Source organism: Camelus ferus, chromosome 4 (assembly GCF_009834535.1).
Source record: "Camelus ferus isolate YT-003-E chromosome 4, BCGSAC_Cfer_1.0, whole genome shotgun sequence".
Taxonomy (NCBI): Eukaryota; Metazoa; Chordata; class Mammalia; order Artiodactyla; family Camelidae; genus Camelus; species Camelus ferus.
Genome location: NC_045699.1, coordinates 31,179,486 through 31,203,934, shown reverse-complemented (window position 1 = coordinate 31,203,934; position 24,449 = coordinate 31,179,486). Strand labels below are relative to the sequence as shown.

At 38.3% G+C, this 24,449-nt stretch overlaps 1 protein-coding gene and 1 long non-coding RNA gene across 5 annotated transcripts in view; both read right to left on the bottom strand.

Moving 5' to 3' along the window:
• The window catches only part of LOC102512851 (histone-arginine methyltransferase CARM1-like), a 269,788-nt gene that overhangs the window by 145,439 nt on the left and 99,900 nt on the right, over nt 1–24,449 (bottom strand). The window lies entirely within an intron of this gene.
• On the bottom strand, nt 1,430–13,685 carry LOC116663130. The gene is made up of 3 exons (XR_004319185.1): nt 13,524–13,685; nt 4,511–4,512; nt 1,430–1,439 (listed from the first exon to the last, which is right to left on the bottom strand). It is a non-coding gene; the product is annotated as an uncharacterized LOC116663130 (long non-coding RNA).

Below are 24,449 nucleotides of genomic sequence, written 5' to 3'. Positions count from 1 at the left end.
GGGCACAGAACAAGAGGGCAATGTGGGGGGAAAAATTAGAAATGAGGTTCCCACCCTCAAGGAATATGTAACTAGACACACACACAAGAAAGCACTACTACGAAGCAATGCACTGTTATACACAAAATGATATAGGATAATTAATATTCAAAAATCCAAGGCGATCAAGAGCTGTGTATTCATCCCAACAGGGAAGGCTGCCTAGAGGAGGCTAAAGGTGAGCCGAGAAATTCGGGCAGGCAGAGAGGAAGGAGGAGGGGAATGGCCTGAAGCAAAGCTCCTAGCAGGGAGATTTTTGAGCCTGATGTGCAGGTGGGGAAGTGGCTTAATTTTCTTTGTTGAGGGGGCAACATATGGAGTCACAAAGAAAATTAAAACTGGACAGAAAGGCTACTTGGTGATGTACTGTTCAGTGTGAGGTTAGACTTGTCATCTTAAGCAATGCGTAGCCTGTGTGGATTTTTGAGGAAGGTCTGACGACAATTTTAGCAGTTTTCTTTGCATCGAGCTTTGGTCCTGCCATGGATATCACTGCTGACTTTTTGATCAGTTCCATCAACATTCATTAGGTTGCCACCTGCATGAGGGAAGGAAGACTGTTTCTGGCCTGCTCAACATTGTCCAGAACAAGGGTTGAACACTGTAGGAGTCAATCACTACTACGGTGAGCAAGTAAAAATTTCCTGTTTGATAATTTAATGAGTTAATATATGTAAAGTGCTTAAGAGAGTGCCTAGCACAAAAGCAGCTCTACAAAAGTACTGCTAGTCCCCCTCTCTCCTCTTCTTCCTCTTCATCCTTCCCCTTCTATGCATCATAGCCTCGATGAGTCCTGTCCACTGGGCCAGGGTAGCAGAGTATCGCTATGCAGGTTGTGCACTACACAAAATATTCACATAGACTATGAAAAGAGTAGTGTTGTCTGGATTGCTTTACATGACAGCCCTGCACAGGTAAGCTTTCCAAGTCATATTCAAACTGGACGCTCCTTTCATACTTTAAAATTCTAGAATATTCTCAAAAACCCTTCCTACCATTACAGCAGAAGGCAGATTAAAGAGCGGACAGAGTAGAAAGAAACCATAACAGTGTAAAAACGAAAGAAGTCATTCCCAAGGTAACCAGCAGAGGCAGCAGGCATCTTTTAAGTACATCCAAAGAAAAGGGACCCTCCTAAAGAGTTTGCAAAAAGGAAGAATGGGAAGATCGCTGCTTTAAAGGCTTGAACATGAGTAACTGCAGTCAAACACAGAGAGAAAACGCTGCTATTGGTATAAAACATCTGATTCAAGAGTGTGTGAGGTCAACTTGGGAAGGAACAGCACAGGATGTGAGCAACATGGAACACAAAAGGATTTAGGAGGACCTCAGGAAGCACAGTGAAAAGGATCTGGACTGTTGCTAAGAGATTTCCCAGTTCTTTCTGGAGGTGGGATCACCTGTTAGGATGTGAATATAGTACTTATTATTATAGTCTCAGAAGTGTATGTGATTCATTTGTTGCATAAAAGAAAACAACTTAGAAAGATATATGCTGTTAACACCATGTGGAGGTTTTAGTTATTCATGACAGGTCACTCTGTATTACTTAAAAAATTATTTTTTTTGTTGAAGTATAGTCAGTTTACAATGTTGTGTTAATTTCTGGTGTACAGTATAGTGATTCAGTTTTACGTATATATTTCTTTTCATATTCTTTTTCATTATAGGTTATTACAAGGTATTGAATATAGTTCCCTGTGCTATATAGTGTTACTATTTGTTTTTAAGGGCTTACTTAAAGAAATTCCTTAACTAAGGATAGGAATAGGTGGTCCCCAGGTGATAAGCCCAGTTAGGATTCTAGTTGGTGGCCAGATTGGTCAGCACAAGTACTCTTACAAAGAGGTAAGGGAAAGATTGGTTTTTAAGTGGAAGCTGAAATAATGCAAACACCTCAAAGGTCAATAACTATACATCTCACCTTGCTTGCAAAATGACTTATTGGCAAATGGTGTGCATTTTATTAGAATGACTTCCATGTAACAGAAATTTACCAATGACAAGTTGCTAGCTGCCAAAACTCAACTGGGCTACATTGCAAAGGATGGCAAGTGGAAGCTCTACCTCTGTGGCTGCTGAGGGACTGTGAGCAGAGGGAATAGTGGGGGTGCTGGGGAGGCTGGACTTCGATGCTGCAGCACCGCTGTGGCTGGCAGGGGACTGACAGAGGTACAGGGATTGGCCTCGCTGTGGCAGTCCCAGTTGGGTTTGCTCTTTCTTTGAGCGAACACCCTGAGCTTTCCAAAGCCCCTAGAAGCAGCAATGCAAACATCGAGATGACAAACTGCCCCTGCTGTGCCTCTCTTACAGCTATGATCACTCTGCCGAGTGCGACAGTTACCAGGGCACACGGCCACCTCCCTGCTGGACTCCTAGCTCCTGGAGAGTGCAGCTGTGTCTGGCTCATTTTGGATCTCCTGTAGTGACTAGCCCAGCACTGGGCCCGTGGAGGACGCTTACGGTGTGCTGGGCTATGTACACTCTGCCCATTATCTCATTTCATCAGCCAGCAGTCCTCTCCAGCATGTACTGGGATTATCCCCATTTCACAGTGAAGAAACTGAACCTCAGAAGGATGCAGTAACTGCTGGTAAGTTACACGGCTGACCGGCGAAAGTGCAAGACTTGCACCAGAAGAAGTCATGCTTTTAGCTACCATATTGTCCTTCCTTTCCTAGGGACTGGCAAACTGACCCACGGGCCAAGTTCAGCCTCTGGCCTATTTCTGTACCAGCCACAAGCTAAGAATAGTTATACGTTTTCACACAGTTTTAAACAAACCAAAGCAAGAATATTTTGTGACAGATGAAAATTACATGAAATTCAAACTTCAGTGTCCATAAATGACGTTTAATTGGAGAACAGCCACCTTCGTTCTCCTATATATTGGTTACGGCTGCTTCCACACCACAATGGCAGAGTTGAGTAGCAGTGACAAAGGTCATATGGCCCAGGAAACCTAGAATACTGAGTAGCTGGCCATTTACAGAAAAAGTTTCCTCACTTCATCTCTAGGTACAGAGCTAAGCAGGAGACACACTTCTCTGCCCAGCTGTTCAGGCACACTGGCACACAAAGTCAGAAAAATCATGGAGCGTTAAGTATCCGGTCAGCTCAGAAGCACTATCTGAAGGCCATGGCTGCAACCTGGCCACACCTGGAACAGGGAAGCAGGCACAAGGCACTTGGCTCAGAACCATCTGCGGGCAGAGGATGTACTGCTGACTGTAGTTCTGAAGGTCAATGAGGATGCTCAATAAACCACTGACTGGCTGGGCCAACTTGCAAGTAATAAGGATCTTGCAGAAGACTGAGCTGTGCAGATGATAATGAAAATCACATTTAGCCTTGAATGAGCAACTTCCTCTCCTGCTGAGCTCTCTGTAGAGATGCCAACAAGTTTAGGAACTGACAGATTTGAGTATCACCATCCTAAGCTAGAGATGCTAATTGAGCAGTGACATAGCCAGGGGGCAGACAGCAGGACGGGAGAAGGGCAAGCCAGATGCCTGCCGCAATCCTGTACCTGCGGGATGAGAAGAGCCTGGATGAACCTTCTCTGTACACAGCCAGGAGAACTGTGGAAGCAGCCAGAGGGAGCCCTAAAGGCAAGAATCCAGATCTGGGGTGGGGGGCGCAGGAGCGGGGAGGAGGTGGTCATCACTTGACCCTATGTTTTATGGGCCTCCTGCCAGATGTTCCAGGTAAGGCCTGGGACAAAGTGGTCACCACACCAGATCTTACTAGATACCTCAATACAGGACGCATCCTTGACTGTGACTTGGTACTTCAAGGTCACTGTTCTGCCTGGCAGCTATCCTGAAAAAGTGTAGTAACAGGAGGGGGATATTAACAGTAACCACATCTTCAGAAAACAAAGTGGTACAATAAATAAAGCATAGGCTTTCAGGCCAGAATCCCTGGGCTTCAGTTTTGTCTGTCATCAGTACTCCCTGCATGATCCTTATCAGATAACTTAATTTTTCAGATTTCTGGTAAACTCCTCTGCAAAATGAATCAATAGTTAATTAATGTGTTATAAATCCTATATAAGTCAGAATTAGGTTTGTCTGCATATAACGAAAAACTCAAATAATAGTGACTTAAATGATAGAGTGATTTATTTTTCTCTCATATAAAATGAGTCCAGAAAAGACAGTTCAAGGCTGGTGCAGCAGCTCTACAGTCATACAAACACAAACGACATCAACTAATCCTTCTCCTCTAATGTGCTTAGAACATACTTTCCATCCTCAGGGTGCCTCACTGTCAAAAATGACTGCTGCAACTCCAGAAATCAAGTCTACACTCCTGGCAGCAAGAAGCTGGAAGGGGCAATGGACAAATGGCATCCCTATCTGAATCAGCCTGTGTTAAGGAGATTTCCCGGAAACCTGATCCAATCAGCCGCCAACTTTATCTGCAAGGCTGGCTGGGAGACGCACACTTTAACTATGGTCACTGCCACTCCTAATAATATAGAACGTCTGACAGTGCGGACGGAGAACAGAATGAGGACGCAATAAGCAGTCTTGGCCACAAATGCTCACCTCAAGGGCCGATGCTGCTCCTGAATGACCTAGTGTGTATGAAAGGACACTGTGAGGTTGCAGAGGGACACACAATAAAATCCACTTTCCTTTCCCATCCAAGGCCCTTCATGACTGGGCCCTGCTCTCCCTGGTAAGCCACACCTCCTATCACTTACCCCGCCTTGCACTTTCTGCTCACCATAGCCAAGTGCTGACAGTGGCTTGTCTGGCCTACATCCATGCCTTTGATCTCCTCTTCTTTGTCCAACCCAGGTACCATCTTCTGGAAGCCTCCCTGGAGATCCAGGTGAAGGTAACTGTTCCTTTGCTGTACTCCCACGCTGCCCTATGGACACCCATTCCCGCATCTTCCTTACTATCCTGAAATAACCATTATATGCCTTTATCTTTCTCTCTAGACCTGTGCTGTGCCATACAATAGCCACTAGCCATATAAGGCAATGGAGCCCCTGACACGTGGGCTAGTCCACACTCAGAGGTGCTGTTAAGTAAAATAAAGTGTATGAGATTTGAAAAACATAGTTCAAAAAAAAAGAATGTAAAATAGTTCGTTAGTAATTTTCTCTACTGGCTTCACATTTGAATTATAGCATTGTGGATGTACTGGGTTAAATCATATTATTAAAATAAATGGTATTTGTTTCTTTTGGCTTTTAAAAATGTCTACTACAATATTTAAAATGACATACATGGAAAGAGTTCTGGAGACGGATGCTGGTGATGGTTGCACAACAATATAAATGTGCTTAATGCCACCAAACCATAAACTTAAAAAATGATTCAGATGGCAAATTTTATGTTATGGGTATTTTTATTTAAAAAATATATATTTAATTACATGCATGGCTTGCTTCTGAGGCTCCCATTGCAGCTCTATTGGTGGGGTATGGCTCTGGAGTATAAGCTCCTGGAGAGAAGCAACTGTGTCTCTTTGATGTTTGTGTCTCAAGCCTGCACAGCGCCTATTTGCTAAGTGTATATGTAGTATAAAATCCTTGATCACCAATATGACAAAGGTGGGTGACAGGAGAGATGGCAGTAAAGGACGAGGGCCTGGCAGAACCAAAATGTGCCCAGTTTGGGGCCCTGGGAAAGTCGGGGGAGAACTAAGGTGGCCCCTGTCGTGCAGTGGCTGGTGCACAGCCACACGGACTTGGGTTCAAATCCAAATATTGCTATTAAGCAGCAAATAACCTTGACAAGTGACATTCACCCCGAGCCTCTGTCTCTTCATCTGTAAACCAGGAATGATTACAGCACTGACCTCATCACATTACAAGGAGAAATAAAGGAGATTCTATTGGCACAGTCCCTGAAGCATAATGAACGATCAATAAATGCTAGCTTTTCTTTTTCTTATGAGCTTTTACGGGGCCTGTTGTGAAGGAAAAGCAATCTTTAAAAAGTTGCCTGAAGCCAGCCCACATTAAGTCATTTCCCTGCTGAATATTAAAACAATTCTTAATCTGAGATGACAAAAATAATGTGAGCTGGCAGATGGCATAGTGCTGTCACCCACTTTGCTGCTTGGAACTGAACGGGTTGTACGTAAATACCACCAAACTCTTTCCTTGTTTGGAAAAGCACCTGACTTGAAGGTCTGCTGCATGTTCTGCGGTGCTGCAGGGGCCCTGCACACAGGTGTGATGACACAGCCACTCAAGGCCGGTGGGCCACCTGCACCATCTGGGTCAGACGGACAGGTGGGTTATGTTCCTAACACACAATCGCCAAATCTCAGTGGCTCAGAACCACATTTGCTTCTCATTTATGCTATATGCACAGGTCAGTGCGAGGCCTTTGCTTCATGTCATGCTTACCAAAGGACCCAGACGAGAACACGCTCAAGAGTGTGGCTGCAAGAAAGCAGGGACGTGGTGACTCTCACACTGACTTATGAAATCTTCAGGCAGAAAGAACACATCTGTCTTGCTCACATCCATTGGCCAAAGCACGTCATATGTGCACATCTAACTTCAAAGGAGTAAGGGAGTGGAATCCTACCATATGGCTGGAAGAAGAGAAGCAGGATGAACACTCATAAACAGCTGTGGTGACGGCCACCACCTGCATAGATGGTCATATGATGGTAGACATGATGCCACCCAGCATCCCTGAGATTGAATTCAGGGATTCTAACAAAATTCCCCTCAATTTCACATCACTGTAGAATAACAAAAGACAAACTGAAACGATGTACTATTTTTTAGAACAACTGAATCAGTTACAACTTACAACATCCAATTTTGTTAAGGTTTCAGTCAAATGATACATTGGAGTCATGAGAAACCAGAACATGTGTTTTGGACAGCAGTCTGGCAGTATGTATCAGAGTGAGAAATCAAAGTTTGTATCCTTTGGCACATTGGTTCAACTTCGGGGGATTGATCTGAATGAAACCATCCCAAAGTTACAGGCCCAAAGACATTCACTTATTTATAATATAAAAAATGTTGCCATTACCAATTGTAACAGCAAAAATATTACTTATAATTTAAAAAGTAGAAATACTTAAAAATATCCTACTATAGAGTCCAGGTTAAGTAAGCTATAGGAATTCACTGTGGAATATTACTTATATGTTTTCAATGATGCATTTAAGGTCCAACAAATATGAAAATATGTTTATGATGGAGTATTAAATGAAAATAGTAGATGCAAAATAATGTGTAAATAATAATCACAACTATTTAGAAATGGATACAAAAAAATTGCTGAAAATAATTAAGCCAAAATGGCAAGCACAGTTGTATTAACATTTTTACCTCAGATGTAATAATGAAATAAACTTTAAAATAGAATCTGAGAAAACAAACAATTATCTCCAATTGTGAGGGATTCTGTGAAGTGGCTGCTTGGGCAGAAGTTACATTTAGAAAATGGCTTCTCCATGAAAGAATGGATCTATCATCATACAAGCTCACAACAGGTGCTAAAAACATTTATTGTATAAATAAACAAAAAAGGTTAATGGAAAAAAGAGAAACAATAAATGAATGTTTAATTGAGAACATGAAAATGGAGGGATTATTTCTCTTAAGAACCCTGGCTAGGTAATATTAATCACTAACAAGATAGTTTTCAAGCCTGTCAAGAAGTCTCCCAGGATTAGTTCCGTGTGGGCTAGAAGGTTCTACCACCCACAGAAACTCATTTCTCCCTTGACATCACCACCACTCACCATCACCTTCTCCCATCAACCATTCGTCCTTAGCTTTTATCTCTCCCATCCCCAAGATAGTCCAGGACAGCGGCTGAGTTGGAATTTTCCTATTAGAAAGAACAGATATTTTCCTTCAACCACAGGGAACATAAGATAATGGTGATCTTCCCCTCAATCTATGATCTGCCCTGTTCTTTTAATGATTTGCTGTATATCCAGATTATCTAATGAAATTCTCAGGAAAGCCTAAATCAAGGCTTCCCTATGGAATACAGATCTTGCATGATTTAAATTTGCAAGACCACTATACATGGTTGTACAGAATGCTCACTGCACAATCCTGGGGCACCATTATTTATCGAAAGCATCATAGACTTACTTATTTACTACAGTTCTTTACCAAATGGCAGTAAATTGTATTTTTTCTGACAAAATCAGTGTATGAGATAACTTTGTGGCAGATAAAAGAAAAACTGTCTTAAGAAAGTGGCTTTTTTTTTTTTTTCTATTTTGGACAAAGTGTTATGTGGAAGATGGTGGCTCTCAAGAATGCTCAGTGAGTATACATGTTAGTCCTTGCCTTTTCCTCCATAGTCTAGCCTAGAAAGGGGTGGCACACTCAAACCCTTCATGGTTCAGGTGCATTATGTAAATGAGTGAAGGAGGCCAAGTGTGTGCATCTTTAGATAGTAGGGATTGTTAAGAAACTGGAGTGGAGAGTACAGACCTCATCTAAATGCCTTTGAGCTTAATTTAAAAACAAAGTCACCCTGTAGCTAAATGTAAATCATCTTCTGGTAAATTTATTTCTCTGGTCATCAGTTTGCTAACTGTACTTCTTGGTGAAATCAGTGATGAAAAAATAGAATGCAGCTTATTTGTTGAACCTTAATTTTCCTCTTTATTTCCAGCAATGAAACACAAAGAATTTTCAAGAGGTTTGCAAGTTAGTATTTCTCAACCAGGTGTGATTTCATTCCCCTCAAGGGACATTTGGCAAAGTCTGAAGACATGTGGCTGTCACAAACTAGGGATGGGCATGCTATTGGCATCTAGTAGGTAGAGACCAGGGATGCTGCAAAGCATCCCACAGTGCACAGGATAGCACCCCTTCCCACCACCATCACACAGAATTTTCCAGACTAAAAGGTCAGTAGTGCTGCTGTTGAAAAACTCCCGTCGAAGTAGTTATGTGACAATTGAAAACATAAAAAAATAGAGCAAGAGAGAGACGAGGCCAAGACGGCGGAGTAGTAGGATGCTCGTGGCTCACCCTCTCCTACAGATACACCAAGACTCACATCCATGGACCCACTCAGCCAACCAGGGCACCTGTGGAACTCCGACAGAACACTGTCCTCTTCAAAAGACAAAGACGCCAAAAACATGGTAGGAGAAAGGAAAAAAGAGACAAAAAGGCAAAATAGTGTGGGACCGGTCCCGCGGGGAGGCAGCAACAAAAGAGGACTAGTGATCATTCGCTGGGTCTCCCCTCTCCAACGGAGAGGCCAGCAGGACCGACAGGGAGCCTCCAAGGCTCAGATCTGTATGGAGCAGCCCTTGACCTACAGAACTAAGTTAAACAGGCACAGAGGTTCCCTGCGACACCCAGCCCGAGACCCAAGACAGGAGCTGGGGGCCAGGACAGGCTGCCCGAACAGGGTGGAAGACGGGGACGGCTGCGCTGAGGAAGCCCTGGGGGACTGCAGGGAGGTGCACAACGTGGATGAGTGGGTGCACAGGGCAGAACCTGGGCCCTCCATAAAACAGCATGGTTGATGTACCCTGGAGGGAAGGGTGCATACCCCCATCTCTGAAAACCCACAGAAGATTTTCAGTGAGGAGAGGGGGCTCAGGCACTGCTGCCACATCTTCAGGCGCTTGGCACCCAGGTAGGGGTGGGGGCGAAACCTGAATCCGTACCTGGGGGCTCGGCAGCCTCAAAGGCCAGTGACTTGTTTGCAGCCTGAGTCAGATAGGATCCTTCCACCCTGGTGCCTCGCAAAGTTCGCGCGGCCAGGACAAACAAGGAGCTGAGTTTGGACACAGAGCAGGGGCGGGGCTGTTCCGTGGTCTTCCCGGGGCCCGCCTGTGGAGCACTGACCAGGGGCGGAGCACTGACCAGGGGCGGAGCACCCACGGAACCGCCCAGCGACCAGCGCCAGGAGAAGGCGGGTGCGCCCCCCCCCCCTTTCCGGCAGGAATGCTGTGCTGGGAGGGGGCACGATCTGCTTGCCGACAGGCACTGGGAGCAGCACAGACGTGGGTGCCAACGGAGGGCCTCTAGAAACAGCAAGCTGAGTTCGCCAAACAGGGGGGAGACAGAAAGACTTCTCATTAAGAGCACACAGTCTCCAGGAGAACACCCCCCACCCCCTTTTATTTTAATCTGTTTTTATCTGTTCTATTTTTTATTACCTTTTAAATTTTTACTTTTTAAACAATGATATATCCTCCCAGTTTAAATCCCTTTTAAATTTTTCTTTTAAAATAATATTATTTTAAAAAATCCACCTCGTGATTTTTCTCTTGGTTTTGATCTCTTGTTACTGATTATATATAGGTTTCAAATATTTTTTTTCCTCTTTTCTCCTTTTTTAAAGGTTTTTAAGAGATGTCTCAACCCAATTGCTATTCTGCTTCAACTTGCTCTTCAATTATTCATTATACACTGTTTTCAAACCTTTTTTCACTCCCTTTTTTCAAAATTCTCTCTTTATCATATCATTTTTATCTGTTCTATTTTTTATTATCTTTTCAATTTCTACTTTCTAAACAATTGTATATGCTTCTAGTTTTAATTCCTTTTTAAACTTTTCTTTTAAAGTAGTTATATTATTATTTTTTTTAAATCCACCTGATTTCATTTTCATTTCTTTTGGGTTTGATCTCCTGTTACTGATTATAAATAGGTTTCAAATATCATTTTTTGATCTTTTTTCCTTCTTAAGGGTTTTTAAAAAACGACATCTCAACTCGAATGCTAGTCTGATTCAAATTGCACTTCTATAATTGATTATACACTGATACACCATAAGCCACAGTGCCAGAGAGGTAGGAGCAAGATGAAGAAGCAGAGAAACCACTCCCAATTAAAAGAACAAGAGAAATCCCCTGAAAGAATGATCAATGAAATAGACATCGATAGCCTACTAGATCAAGATTTCAAAAAAGGAGAGATCAAAGTATTGAAGGAACTAAAAGAGATAGTGTTTAGATATATAAAATATGTCAAAAATGAAATCGAAGCTATAAAGAAGAGCCAAGTAGAATTGGTAAACTCACTGAGATGAGAATGGATTTAAAGGCTATGCAAAGTAGATAATGCAGAGGAACGAATTAGTGACCCAGAAGACAGGACAACAGAAAGCACCCAATCAGAACAACTGCAAGATAAACAAATAAAAAGAAATGAAAGCAACATAAGGGACCTATGGGATAATATAAAGCATGCCAATCTTCGCATAATAGGGGTCCCAGAAGGGGAAGAAAGATCAAAGGGGATTGAAAAGGTTTTTGAAGAAATCATGACTGAAAACTTCCCAAACTTAAAGAAGGAATCAGATATCAAAGTACAGGAAGTTCAAAGGGTCCCAAACAGGAAGAACACAAACAGACCCACACAAAGACATATCATAATCAAGATGGCCAGGGTCAAGGATAAAGAAATGATCCTAAAGGCAGCAAGAGAAAAGCAAAGAGTGAGTTACAAGGGAACCCCCATAAGGCTCTCAGCTGATTTCTCTACACAAACACTACAGGCCAGAAGGGAGTGGCAAGATATATTCAAAGTCCTGAATGAAAAAAAGATGCAGCCTAGGATATTTTATCCAGCAAGGCTATCCTTTAGGACAGAAGGAGAGAGAAAGAATTTCACAGACTAAAACTGCAAAAACTAAGAGTTCAGCAACACTAAACCCATGCTAAAAGAAATATTGAAAAGTCTGTTCTAAATAGAAAAGCAGCAGGATGCTACAGAAATGAGAAACTCATAACTGGAAAGGTGATGACTCATGAATTACAAATAAAATAAACACGAAATTGTAAAGGAAGACATCTAAATCATTAAGAGTGGGAGAGGGAAGCAAGAAAATACAGAGTATTTTTTTTTTCTTTCTTTTTAAAATTTTTTGTTTTCGGTAGGATGAGTTCAATATATAGTAATGGGCTTACAGAAAAAGGTAACCACAAGCCAAAAACTTACAAGAGAGTGACAAAAACTAAATAAAATCCATGATAATACAAAGGAAAACTACCAAACCACAAAAGGAAGAAGAAAGGGACAAAGAGGAAATAACAAATCAACTGCAAAGATAAGTTCAAAATGGCAATGAACACACATCTACCATTAATTACTGTAAATGTTAATGGACTAAATGCTCCACTCAAAAGACAGAGAGTGGCAAACTGGATAATAAAGCAAGAACCTTCAATATGCTGCATACAAGAGACCCACTTTAGGGAGAAGGACACATATAGATTGAGAGCGAAAGAATGGAAAAGGATATTCCATGCAAATGGAAAAGCCAAAAAAGCAGGTGTTGCAGTACTGATTGCAGACAAAATAGACTTTAAAACAAAGGCCATAAAGAAAGATAAAGAAGGACATTTTATAATGATTAAAGGAGTGATACAAGATGAGGATATTACACTCGTTAATATATATGCACCCAATATAGGAGCACCTAAGTACATAGAACAATTACTAACAGAGATAAAGGGGGATATTGATGGGAATACAATCATAGTTGGAGACTTTAACACTGCATTAACATCACTGGACAGATCTTCCAGACAGAAAATAAACAAGGCAACAGAGAAATTAAATACTACAATAGAAGAACTAGATTTGGTGGATATTTTCAGAGCATTACACTCCCCCAAAATAGGATATACTTTCTTTTCAAGTGCACATGGAACATTTTCTAGGATCGATCATGTACTTGGACACAAAAGAAACCTCAACAATTTTAAGAAGATAGAAATTATCTCAAGCATCTTTACTGACCACAATGCCATGAAACTGGAAATCAACAACAGAGAAACAGAGGAGAAAAAAAGGAAAGCATGGAGATTAAACAATATGCTATTAAAAAACCAATGAGTCAATGAGGAAATCAAAGCTGAAATCAAAAACTACCTTGATCAAATGAAAATGAAAACACAACCACACAAAATTTATGGGACACACAAAGGCAGTGCTAAGAGGGAAGTTTATACTGATACAGGCCTTCCTCAAAAAAGAACAATCTCAGATAAACAATTTAACCTACCAACTAAAAGAACTAGAAAAAGAAGAACAAAGAACCCCAAAAGGCAGCAGAAGGAAGCAAATTACAAGGATCAGGGAGGAAATAAATAAAATAGAGATTAAAAAAACCATAGGAAAAAAATCAATCCAACCAAAAGCTGGTTTTTCGAAAAAGTAAATAAAATCAACAAACCTCTGGCCAAACTCACAAAGAAGAAAAAAGAGAGAGCACAAATTAGCAAAATAAGAAAGGAAAATGGAGAAATTACAACAAATAAAATAGAAATACAGAAGATCATACGAGAATATTATGAAAAACTATATGGAACCAAACTGGATAACCTAGAGGAGATGGACAAGTTTCTGGAAACATACTGTCCACCAAGACTGAATCAAGAAGAAACTGACCACTTAACAATCCGATCACTAGAAAGGAAATAGAAATAGCAACAAAAAACCTCCCTACAAATAAAAGTCCAGGACTGGACAGCTTTACTGGGGAAATCTACCAAACATACTAGTCCTTCTCAAACATTCCAGAAGACTGAAAGGAGGGAATATTCCCAAACTCATTCTATGAAGCCACCATCACCCTGATATCAAAACTAGCAAAGACACTACAAAAAAAGAGAATTATAGGCCAATATCACTGATGAACATAGATGCCAAAATCCTCACCAAAATATTAGCAAATAGAATCCAAGAACACACAAAAAAGATTATACATCATGACCAAGTGGGGTTCATCCCAGGGACACAAGGGTGGTTCAACATACGCAAATCAATCAATGTAGTACATCACATCAACAAGAGAAAGGACAAAAACCACATGATCATCTCAACAGATGCCGAAAAAGCATTTGATAAAATTCAACACCCATTTATGATAAAAACTCTCACCAAAGTGGGTATAGAGGGAACATATCTCAACATAATAAAAGCTATATATGACAAACCTACAGCCAGCATAGTACTCAACAGTGAAAAACTCAAAAGGTTCCCACTAACATCTGGGACAAGGATGCCCACCATCACCACTCCTATTCAACATAGTCTTGGAAGTCCTAGCCACAGCAATCAGGCATGAGAGAGAAATAAAAGGGATCCAAATTGGAAAAGAAGAGGTAAAAGTGTCACTATATGCTGACGACATGTTACTATATACAGAAAACCCTAAAAGGTCCACACAAAAACTACTAGAGCTGATCGAAGAATTCAGCAAGGTAGCAGGTTACAAGATTAACATCCAAAAATCAGTTGCATTTCTTTACACTAACAATGAATCAACAGAAAAAGAAAGTAAAGAAACAACCCCCTTTAAAATAGCACCCAAAGTAATAAAATATCTAGGAATAAACCTAACCAAGGAGGTGAAAGACTTATACACGGAAAACTATAAACCACTGATGAAGGAAATTGAAGAAGACTTAAAAAATGGAAAGATATCCCATGCTCCTGGATTGGAAGAATCAATACTGTTAAAATGGTCACACTGCCCAAGGCAATCTACAGATTTAATGCAATCCCTATCAAACTACCCAGGACATATTTCACAGAACTATAACAAATCATTATAAAATTTATATGGAACCACAAAAGACCTAGAATTGCCAAAGCATTACTGAAGAAAAAGAAAGAGGCTGGAGGAATAACTCTCCCAGACTTCAGACAATACTATAGAGCCACAGTCATCAAGACAGCATGGTATTGGTACAAAAACAGACATATAGACCAATGGAACAGAATAGAGAGCCCAGAAATGAACCCACAAACTTTTAGTCAACTCGTCTTCAAGAAAAGAGGCAAGAATATACAATGGAATAAAGACAGTCTCTTCAGCAAATGGTGTTGGAAAAACTGGACAGCAGCATGTAAATCAATGAAGCTAGAACACTCCCTTACATGATACACAAAAATCAACTCAAAATGGATCAAAGACTTAAACATAAGACAAGATACAATAAACCTCCTAGAAGAAAACACAGGCAAAACATTACCTCACATACATCTCAAAAATGTTCTCCAAGAGCAGTCTACCCAAGCAATAGAAATAAAAGAAAGAATAAAGAAATGGGACCTAATTAAACTTACAAGCTTCTGCACAGCAAAGGAAACCATAAGTAAAACAAAACGACAACCTACAGAATGGGAGAAAATTTTTGCAAATGATGAAACTGACAAAGACTTGATCTCCAGAATATATAAGCAGCTCATACGACTTAAAAAGAAAAAAACAAACAACCCAATCCAAAAATGGGCAGAAGACCTAAACAAGCAACTCCCCAAGGAAGAAATACAGATGATCAATAGGCACATGAAAAATGCTCAATATCACTAATTATCAGAGAAACGCAAATGAAAACTACAATGAGGTATCACCTCACACCAGTCAGAATGGCCATCATTCAAAAGTCCACAAATGACAAATGCTGGAGAGGCTGTGGAGAAAAGGGAACCCTCCTACACTGCTGGTGGGAATGCACTTTGGTGCAGCCACTGTGGAAAACAGTATGGTGAGTCCTCAAAAGACTAGGAATAGGCATACCATATGATCCAGTCATCCCGTTCCTGGGCATATAACCAGAAGGAACCCTACTTCAAAAAGACACCTGCACCCCAGTGTTCATAGAAGCACTATTTACAATAGCCAAGACATGGAAACAGCCTAAATGTCCATCAACAGATGACTGGATAAAGAAGATGTGGTATATTTATTCAATGGAATACTATTCAGCCATAAAAACAACAACATAACACCATTTGCAGCAACAGGGATATCCCTGGAGAATATCATTCTAAGTGAAGTAAGCCAGAAAGAGAAAGAAAAATACCATATGAGATCGCTCATATGTGGAATCTTAAAAAAAAAAAAAAAGAACATAAATACAAAATAGAAACAGATTCATAGACATAGAATACAAACTTGTGGTTGCCAAGGGGGTGGGGGGTGGGAAGGGACAGACTGGGATTTAAAAGTTTGTAGATACTGACAAGCATATGCAGAATAGGTAAACAAGATTATACTGTATAGCACAAGGAAATATATACAAGATCTTGTGGTAGCTCACAGCAAAAAATAATGTGACAACGAATATATGTATGTTCATGTATAACTGAAAAATTGTGCTCTACACTGGAATTTGACACAACATTGTAAAATGACTATAACTCAATAAAAAAATGTTAAAAAAAAGAAAGAAAGAACAATGAAAAACAGCTCCTAGAAACTTGGAGTGTTTACTTTTTGCTTTCTTGAGTCACTGTGTGAAGCATAATCTCACATACAGTCAAAAGAGTATCATCTTTTATACAGAGATGGGGCATAAATAATTGTAACACAACAAATCCAGTTCTAGTTAGTAATTTGAACTCTCCTCTCTCTATACTTAATAAACAAGTAGACCAAGAATCATTAAAGATAACAGACTTAACTGATATTTAGAGAACAGGACACCCAATAATAATATGACATATATTATTTTCAAGTGCACATGGAAAATTCACCAAGATGGACCATACTGTGGACCAGAAAACTAACTCCAACAAATGTGAAGCCACTAATATCATACAAACAAGTCCTCAGACCATAAAAGAATTCAGTGAGAGTATAGAAAGCTATTGGGAAAATGTCCAAATGTTTGGAAGTTAAACAATATACTTTTAAATAATCCACAGATCAAAAAAGAAACCCATAAGCCAGAAAACAAGTAACAATACAAATTATTTTGAACTGTATGGCAAGGAAAACACGACATACCAAAATTTACTGAATGCAGCTAGGCAGTGTGTAGAAAGAAATGTATAGCATTAAATGTGTATATCAGAAAAAAAGAAAGGGCTGAAACTGATGATCCTAAGCATCTACCTTAAAAAGTCAGCTGTAAACCAGAAATTGACACATCATTGTAAACTGACTATACCTCAATAAAAACAAATTAAAAAAGAGAAGTTAGAGACAGAAGAGTAATCAAAGAATTCAAGAAATCAGAAGGAAGAAAATAACAGAAAGAGCAAGAATCAGTAAGACAGAAAATGGACAAAATAGAGAAAAATGAGTGAAACCAAAAGCTGTTTCATTAAAAGGATCAATAATGTTGATAAGTCTAGACTATTAGGAAAATAAAAAGACGTCTATTACCAGTATAACGAATGAGAGAAACACATCATTACAGACTGTACCAATACAAACGAATATTATTAACAACTTAGTGACAACTAATTTGACAACCCGGATGAAATGAACAAATTCCATGAAAGACATAAACGATTACAGGTCACTCAATAAACAGTAGATATATTAAACAGACATACGTATATATATTTTTTTTAATAAATTGACTTTATATAAAAATCTTCTCACAAAGAAAATTCAAGGTCCATTTGGCTTCAGTTGTTAATTCTAACAAACATTTGAGGAAGAAGTAATGCCAAATTCTATACAAAATGTTTACAAAAATAGAAGATTAGGGAACATGCCCCTATTTTTCGAGACCAGTATTTCTCTGATATACAAACCAGACAAGGACATTAAGAAAGCAATACCTTAGGAACAGACAAAAATAATTTATAAAATTCTAGCAAATCTAGTTTAGCAATATACAGAAAGAATCAGATATCATGAAGATGAGGTTTAACTTAGAAATTCAAGGTTGTTTCAACACTCAAAAATCAATAATTTTAATTCATGGTATTAACAGGCTAAATGTAAGAATGATGCAGTCATCTTCACAGATTCAGAAACAGCATTTCACAAAACACAATTCAAGACAGAAACTATCAGCAAATTAGAAATGAAATAGACTTTTTTCAACCTAATAAGATATCTACTAAAAAAAAAAAACTACAGCTAATGGTGAAAATGGAATGCTTTCCCTGAGATCATGAACAAGGTAAGGATGTACTAGAGGTCCTAGTTGGCGCAGTAAGCAAGAAAAAGAAATATAAAAACATACAGATAGGAAAGGAAGAAGTAAAACTATCTCTAATCAGAATACATAATCATTTATGCAGAAAATCCTAGCAATCTACGTAAGAAACCTGTAAGTACTAAGTGACTCAGCAAGATTGCAAGATCTTGCTAACATACCAAAACCCCCCCAGAATCCCCAAAAAACAAAACTGTGTTTCCAAAGTAATGGATAATAAATGTATACTAAATTTAGGCCGTTTGATGAGAAGCAGGATTTCAAAATGCCTTCACACAGATTGCTTATTAGTTACATCTATCAAGGATGTATTGTGGAGAAACAACAATATCTTGATCTGGTGAACAAAATTCCTATCATCAACAAGGGGTAGACAGATCTCAGTGCTCTCTGATGTGAAATGCTGAGGACACAATAGCAGTGAGGTAGTTTTCCAACTAGGGATGCACAACCTGAATCTTTCCATGAGGAAACATAAGAAAAACTCAAACTGGGAAATATTCTATAAAAGAACTGGTCCCTATTCTCTAAATATCACAATGTCATGAAAGAAAAGGTTGAGGAGCTGTTCCAAATTAAAGCAGTCTAAAGACACATGACAACTAAATGCAACACATGATCCTGGACCAGATCCAGTATTAGGGAGGGAAAAAAAATGCTATAAAGGACATTACTGGGACAATTTATGAAACTGGACTATGGATGGTAGATTAAATATACAGATTGAATAGATGCTACTTATATTTGGAATCTAAAATATGATAACAAATGAACTTATTGATAAAACAGAAACAAATTCACAGACACAGAAAACAAATTTACCAAAGGGATGAGGAGGAGGGATAAATTAGGAGTTTGGGATTAGCAGATATAAACTACTGCATATAAAACAGATAAACAACAAGGTCCAACTGTGTAGTACAGGGAATTATATTCAATATCTTGTAATGAGCTATAATGGAAAAGAATATATGTATATATAACTGAATTACTTTGCTATATACCTGAAACTACCACAACATTGTAAATCAACTATACTTTAATTTAAAAATATTGAACAAATGTTAAATTCCTGAATTTTTAACTCTACTGTAGCTATATAAGAGAATGTTCTTGTTCATAGGCCATATCCAGTGAAACACTAAAGAGTAAAGGAATGTAACATCTGCAAGTTACCCTCAAATGATTCAGAAGTATAATGATATGTGTTTATATATATTATGTATACACACATACAGATAAGAAAATGTGACATAATAGTGTAAATTAATGAATCTATTTAAAGGATATCCAGAAGTTCTCTGTTACGTTTATGCAATTTCTCTGTAAGTTGGAAACTTTTTTAAAATACAAAAGGATAAGGAAACTTCTCCATGATTCATAAATTCCCAGAATAAGCTTCACCAGTGTCTTAATTTCTTTTTCTCAAATAGTAGAATGTTGATAAAAGTGGGCTTTCCCATGTTTTGTGCTATCACCCCAAGTAAAGATATGAGTTTTCTAGATTATATGTCAACTCATGAAGAGAGAACGGGCAGATGGAAAGCTGTTGAAAGAACATGGGCCTTGTGTTTTCTCTTTGCCACTTGGGCAATTTCTTTCGTACCAATAAGCCTTAGTGTCTTAGCGTAAAAATGGGATTAAGAGTAATATACCAACTTGACAATATGTATTTGTTAAATGAATGAATGAATGAACAGGAAGTAGACCTTGCACATATTTAGTACATACATAGTCAGCACTTCATAGAAATTACCTTAAGTCCATTTAATCAAAATGTTTTTTTCTCTGTTGACACTTGTTTCTGTGTTCCCACTGCTACTAAAACACAATGAATTTAAATGCATTGGATTTCACAGTAGTCTTTGAGATTAATGGAGATTATTTAACTATGTGACCAAATCAGGCATGGAGATTAGAGTTAGAGGAAGGGAAGAAATACTCCTCAAAAAGACTTTTGAATATTTGATCATTTCTTTCCTAGTGGTTCCACCTAATTATCCATACAGGGCAACTCCCCAGTAAAGTTGGATTTTTTTCCTTTCCCAAGTTACAGATAATTGGCAGCTTTTCACTTACTTCTAAATATAAAATAGGCCCCTCACATTTCATATGCCACATCTCCTTACATCCAGAAAAGCAGAGCATATCTCAAAAATTCAGCAATTGTGTCTGATGGGCAGTGACACCAGTAGACAGCCTTCTGCCAACACCCAGGCTGAGAAATGACAATCAATATCCCACTGCCACCTGGGACCCTCTGAGTCATAGCCAGCTTGTTCCTCACTTACTACTACCTTCTTGCAGCTGTGGACTCTGGTCTGCGTCACAACCTGCCCTGACAGATCCAGAATGAGGGATCAGCTGCTTGGCCTGTTCAGTTTCCAGGGCCAGGAAAATCAGACAGGCAACCAACTCCCCAGGGACATTCATTAACTTTGAAAACTATCAGATTAAACCATGGATGACCACCAATTTGCAAACATCTGCATCTGCAATCTTTTTGGTGCTGGGATTCACTTTCAGCAGAGATCAAGAGACACATAAACTTCAGAAGTGGAAGATGTTATGAGGCATCCTGGGAAAATTCCTCAAGTCAGAAACTCCTGTTATGAATTATCTTTCCTTCTTACAGAAGGAATAAGACTAATAAATTATAGCCAGTATTCTAAAGCATGGTGAGTCCAAGTCTTTGTGCTCATTCCTAAAATATAGATTATATACTGAACTAACTGAGAATTTGTGGTACCAGAATTAGTCCCACCAAAAGGGTTCCTTATTTAGAAATGTTCTTTTTTGCTTTTTTTTTTCAATATAAACAGATGAAGAAGAATGTTAGTCCTACATATTCTAAATTACTGAGCCCAAAGTCTGTGTCTCAAGAAACGTAAAGAAAAAGGTCAGTATATTCTCTCTACTTGTCAGAAAAGTCATCAGAATGATGACAGAGACCTTGGTGTAGAATCAGGGCAACAGACTCCTGTCCTTGGCCCCCAACTCTAAGCAATCCATGTTGGTTCGGGCCCTTATGACTATCCCTGGCTATTTAAGATTCTCTTCCTCAGGTAGAGGGCTGCAGGTGGTGTGGTAGTACATGGAAACTGCTTGGTCATTGGATGTGATAGGGAATAAAATATAACCCAAGTTCTTTACACTTTGTCTACTGGAATCTCAACATTTCTATTTAACTGAAATTTAAAGATTCAAAGAAAAGTTTCATCCAGAAAATGAAGGCAGCCTCAATTTTGAGAGTCCATAAAACATGAAGTTCTCAGGCCTGCTCAGACTTTCCATATCAACTCTGAACAGTACTCTAAGCTTGAAACAAGGGTATCATGGAAATATGATTTCTGTATGTAGTTTACCAGTACAGTTTCCTTGAGCATTAAGTGCTCTAAGTGTGAACATTAGAAGAAAGGTTTTTTCCATTCAATCTTACTGTGCAACTGCACATTATTCTTTCACTGGCTTATTTCTCTCCTAAAATTAAAAATATAAGTCATTAGGGAAGGATGCATGGTGATGTGGGAAGAATACATGAGCTCTGGAGTAGGTAACTTTGGATTCAAATCTTTGGTCAATTAATTGTCTTATTATCTTGAGAAAGTGACTGATTTCCTTTCTCCGAATTTCAATTTCCTCATTAGTAAAATGATCCGATTAAACTCTCCTTCAAGTGGATGGTGTATTAGATTAAGACAACAGGTTAAATGTTTATAGTATAAAAAGTAAAAATGACATTTTGCTCTTAACTTAGTTCTGTCTAATTACATATCCCAGAAAAATTTTCCATTTCCTAAAGCCTTGAATTACTGAAATCCACAAATTACAAAAAATATAAACATTTACATGCTGAGATAAGCCATTTCAAAGATGATCAAAGACAAGAATTTCCTGATTTTATTAAAAGTGATTCAACTGATATGTATATATGTATAACTGAATCACTATGCTGTACACCAGAAATGAACACATTATAAACCAACTAAAAAATTAAAATTAAAATTAAAAAACTGACTCAACTGTTACCCAGTAAGAACTGCAGACTATCAAACAATTATACACCAGTAAAATGAACAACCACAAGAAATGGATAAATTCCTAGAAATGTACAATCTGCCAAGACTGAATCTGGAAGAAACAGAAAATATGAACAGACTTATTACCAATAATGAAAATGAATCAGTAATTTAAAAACTCATAACAAAAGTCTAGGATCAAACAGCTTCACAGGTAAATTCTACAAAACATTTAAAGATGATTTGACATTTATTCTTCTCAAACTACTCCAAAAAATTGAAGAGGAAGAAATGCTTTGAACTCATTCTATAATGTCAGCATCACCCTGATACTAAAACCAGACAAACACATCACAAAAAAGAAAATTATAAGCCAACAGCACTGATGAACATAGATGCAAAAATCCTCAACAAAATATTAGCAAATCAAATTCAATAAAACATTAAAAGGATCATACTCTACAGTCAAGTGGGATTTATCCCAGGGATGCAAGGATGGTTCAATATCTGCAAATCAGTCAACATACTACATCACATTAATAAACTGAAGAATAAAAATTACATGATCATCTCAGTACAAAAAATGCTTTTAACAAAATTCAACATCCATTTATGATAAAAACTCTCAACAAAGCAGATATAGAGCGAAAATATCTCAACATAATAAAGGCCGTATGTGACAAAACTACAGCCAACATCATACTCAGTGGTAAAAAGCTGAAAGTATTTCCTCTAAAACCAGGAACAAGACAAAAATGCCCACTCTCACCACTTTTATCCAACATAGCATTGGAAATCTTAGCCACAGTAATCAGATAAGAAAAAGAAATGAAATGAATACATATTGGAAAGGAAGAAATAAAATGGTCACTGTTTGCAGATGACATGATATTGTACAGAGAAAATCCCAAAGATTCCACCAAAAAACCATCAGAACTAACAAATGAATTCAGTGAAGTTGCAAGATACAAAATTAATATACAGAAATCTGCTGCATGTCTATACACTAATGATAAACTATCAGAAAGAAATTAAGGAAACAATTCCATTTACAATTGCATCAAAAAGAATAAAATATCTAGGAATATATCTAACCAAAGAGGTTAAAGACTTGTACTCTGAAAACTGTAAGATAATGATGAAAGAAACTGAAGACAAGCAAATGGGAAGATATACCATACTCATGGCTTAGAAAAATTAATATTGTTAAAATGACCATACTACCCAAGGCAATCCACAGATTCAGTGTAATCCCTATCAAATTACCAACGGCATTTTTCACAGAACTAGAACAAAGAATTTTAAAATTTGTATGGAAACATGAAAGACACTGAAAAGCCAAAGCAATTTTGAGAAAGAACAAATTATACTACAAAGGTACAGTAATAAAAGATACAGTGGCACAAAAACAAACACACAGTCAAAGGAACAGAACGGAGAGCCCAGAATGACCCCAAATTATATGATCAATTTACAATGGAGAAAGGCAGCCTCTTCAATAAATGGTGTTGGGAAAACTGGACAGCTACATGCAAAAGGATAAAACTGGACTTTTTCATACCATATACAAAAATAAATTCAAAATGGATTAAAGAATCCACAAAACTCCTAGAAGAAAACATAGGCAGTACTCTCTCTGACACCTTAGCAATTTTTTTCGATCTGTCTCCTCAGGCAAGGGAAGCAAGAGCAAAAGTAAACAAATGGGACTATGTCAAATTAAAAAGCTTTTGCCCAGCAAAGGAGACTATCAACAAAACAAAAAGGCAGCCTACTGAAAGGGAGAAGATATTTGTAAATGATACATATGATAAGGGGTTAATATCCAAAATATACAAAGAACTCATACAACTCAACATCAAAAAAACAAACAACCTGATTAAAAAACGGGCAGAGGATCTGAACATTTTCCCAAAGACGTACAGACAGCCAATAGACAGATGAAAAGATGCTCTACGTCACTAATCATCAAGGAAATGCAAATCAAAACCACAATGAGATATCACCTCTCAGATGTCAGATGGCTATCATCAAAAAGACAACAAATATCAAGTATTGTCAAGGATGTGGAGAAAAGGGAACACTTATGCACCATTGGTGGAATTCTAAATTGGTGTAGCCTCTGTGGAAAACAGTGTGGCGGTTCCTCAAAAAAAATTAAAAATAGAACTGCCATCTAATTCAGTGATTTCACTTCTGTGTATTTACTCTTAAGAAAATAAAAACACTAATTCAAAAAGATATATGCACACCAATGTTTACTGCAACATGACCTACAACAGCCAAGATATAGAAGCAATTAAGTGTGCATCAATGGATGAAATGGATAAAGAAGATGTGGTATATGTAACAGAATATTATTTAGGCATAAAAAAGAAATCTTGCCATTGTGACAACATGGATGGATACAGAGGTATTAAGCTAAGTGAAATAAGTCACAGAAAGACAAAAACCATATGAGCTCATTTATATATGGAATCTGAAAAACAAAACAAA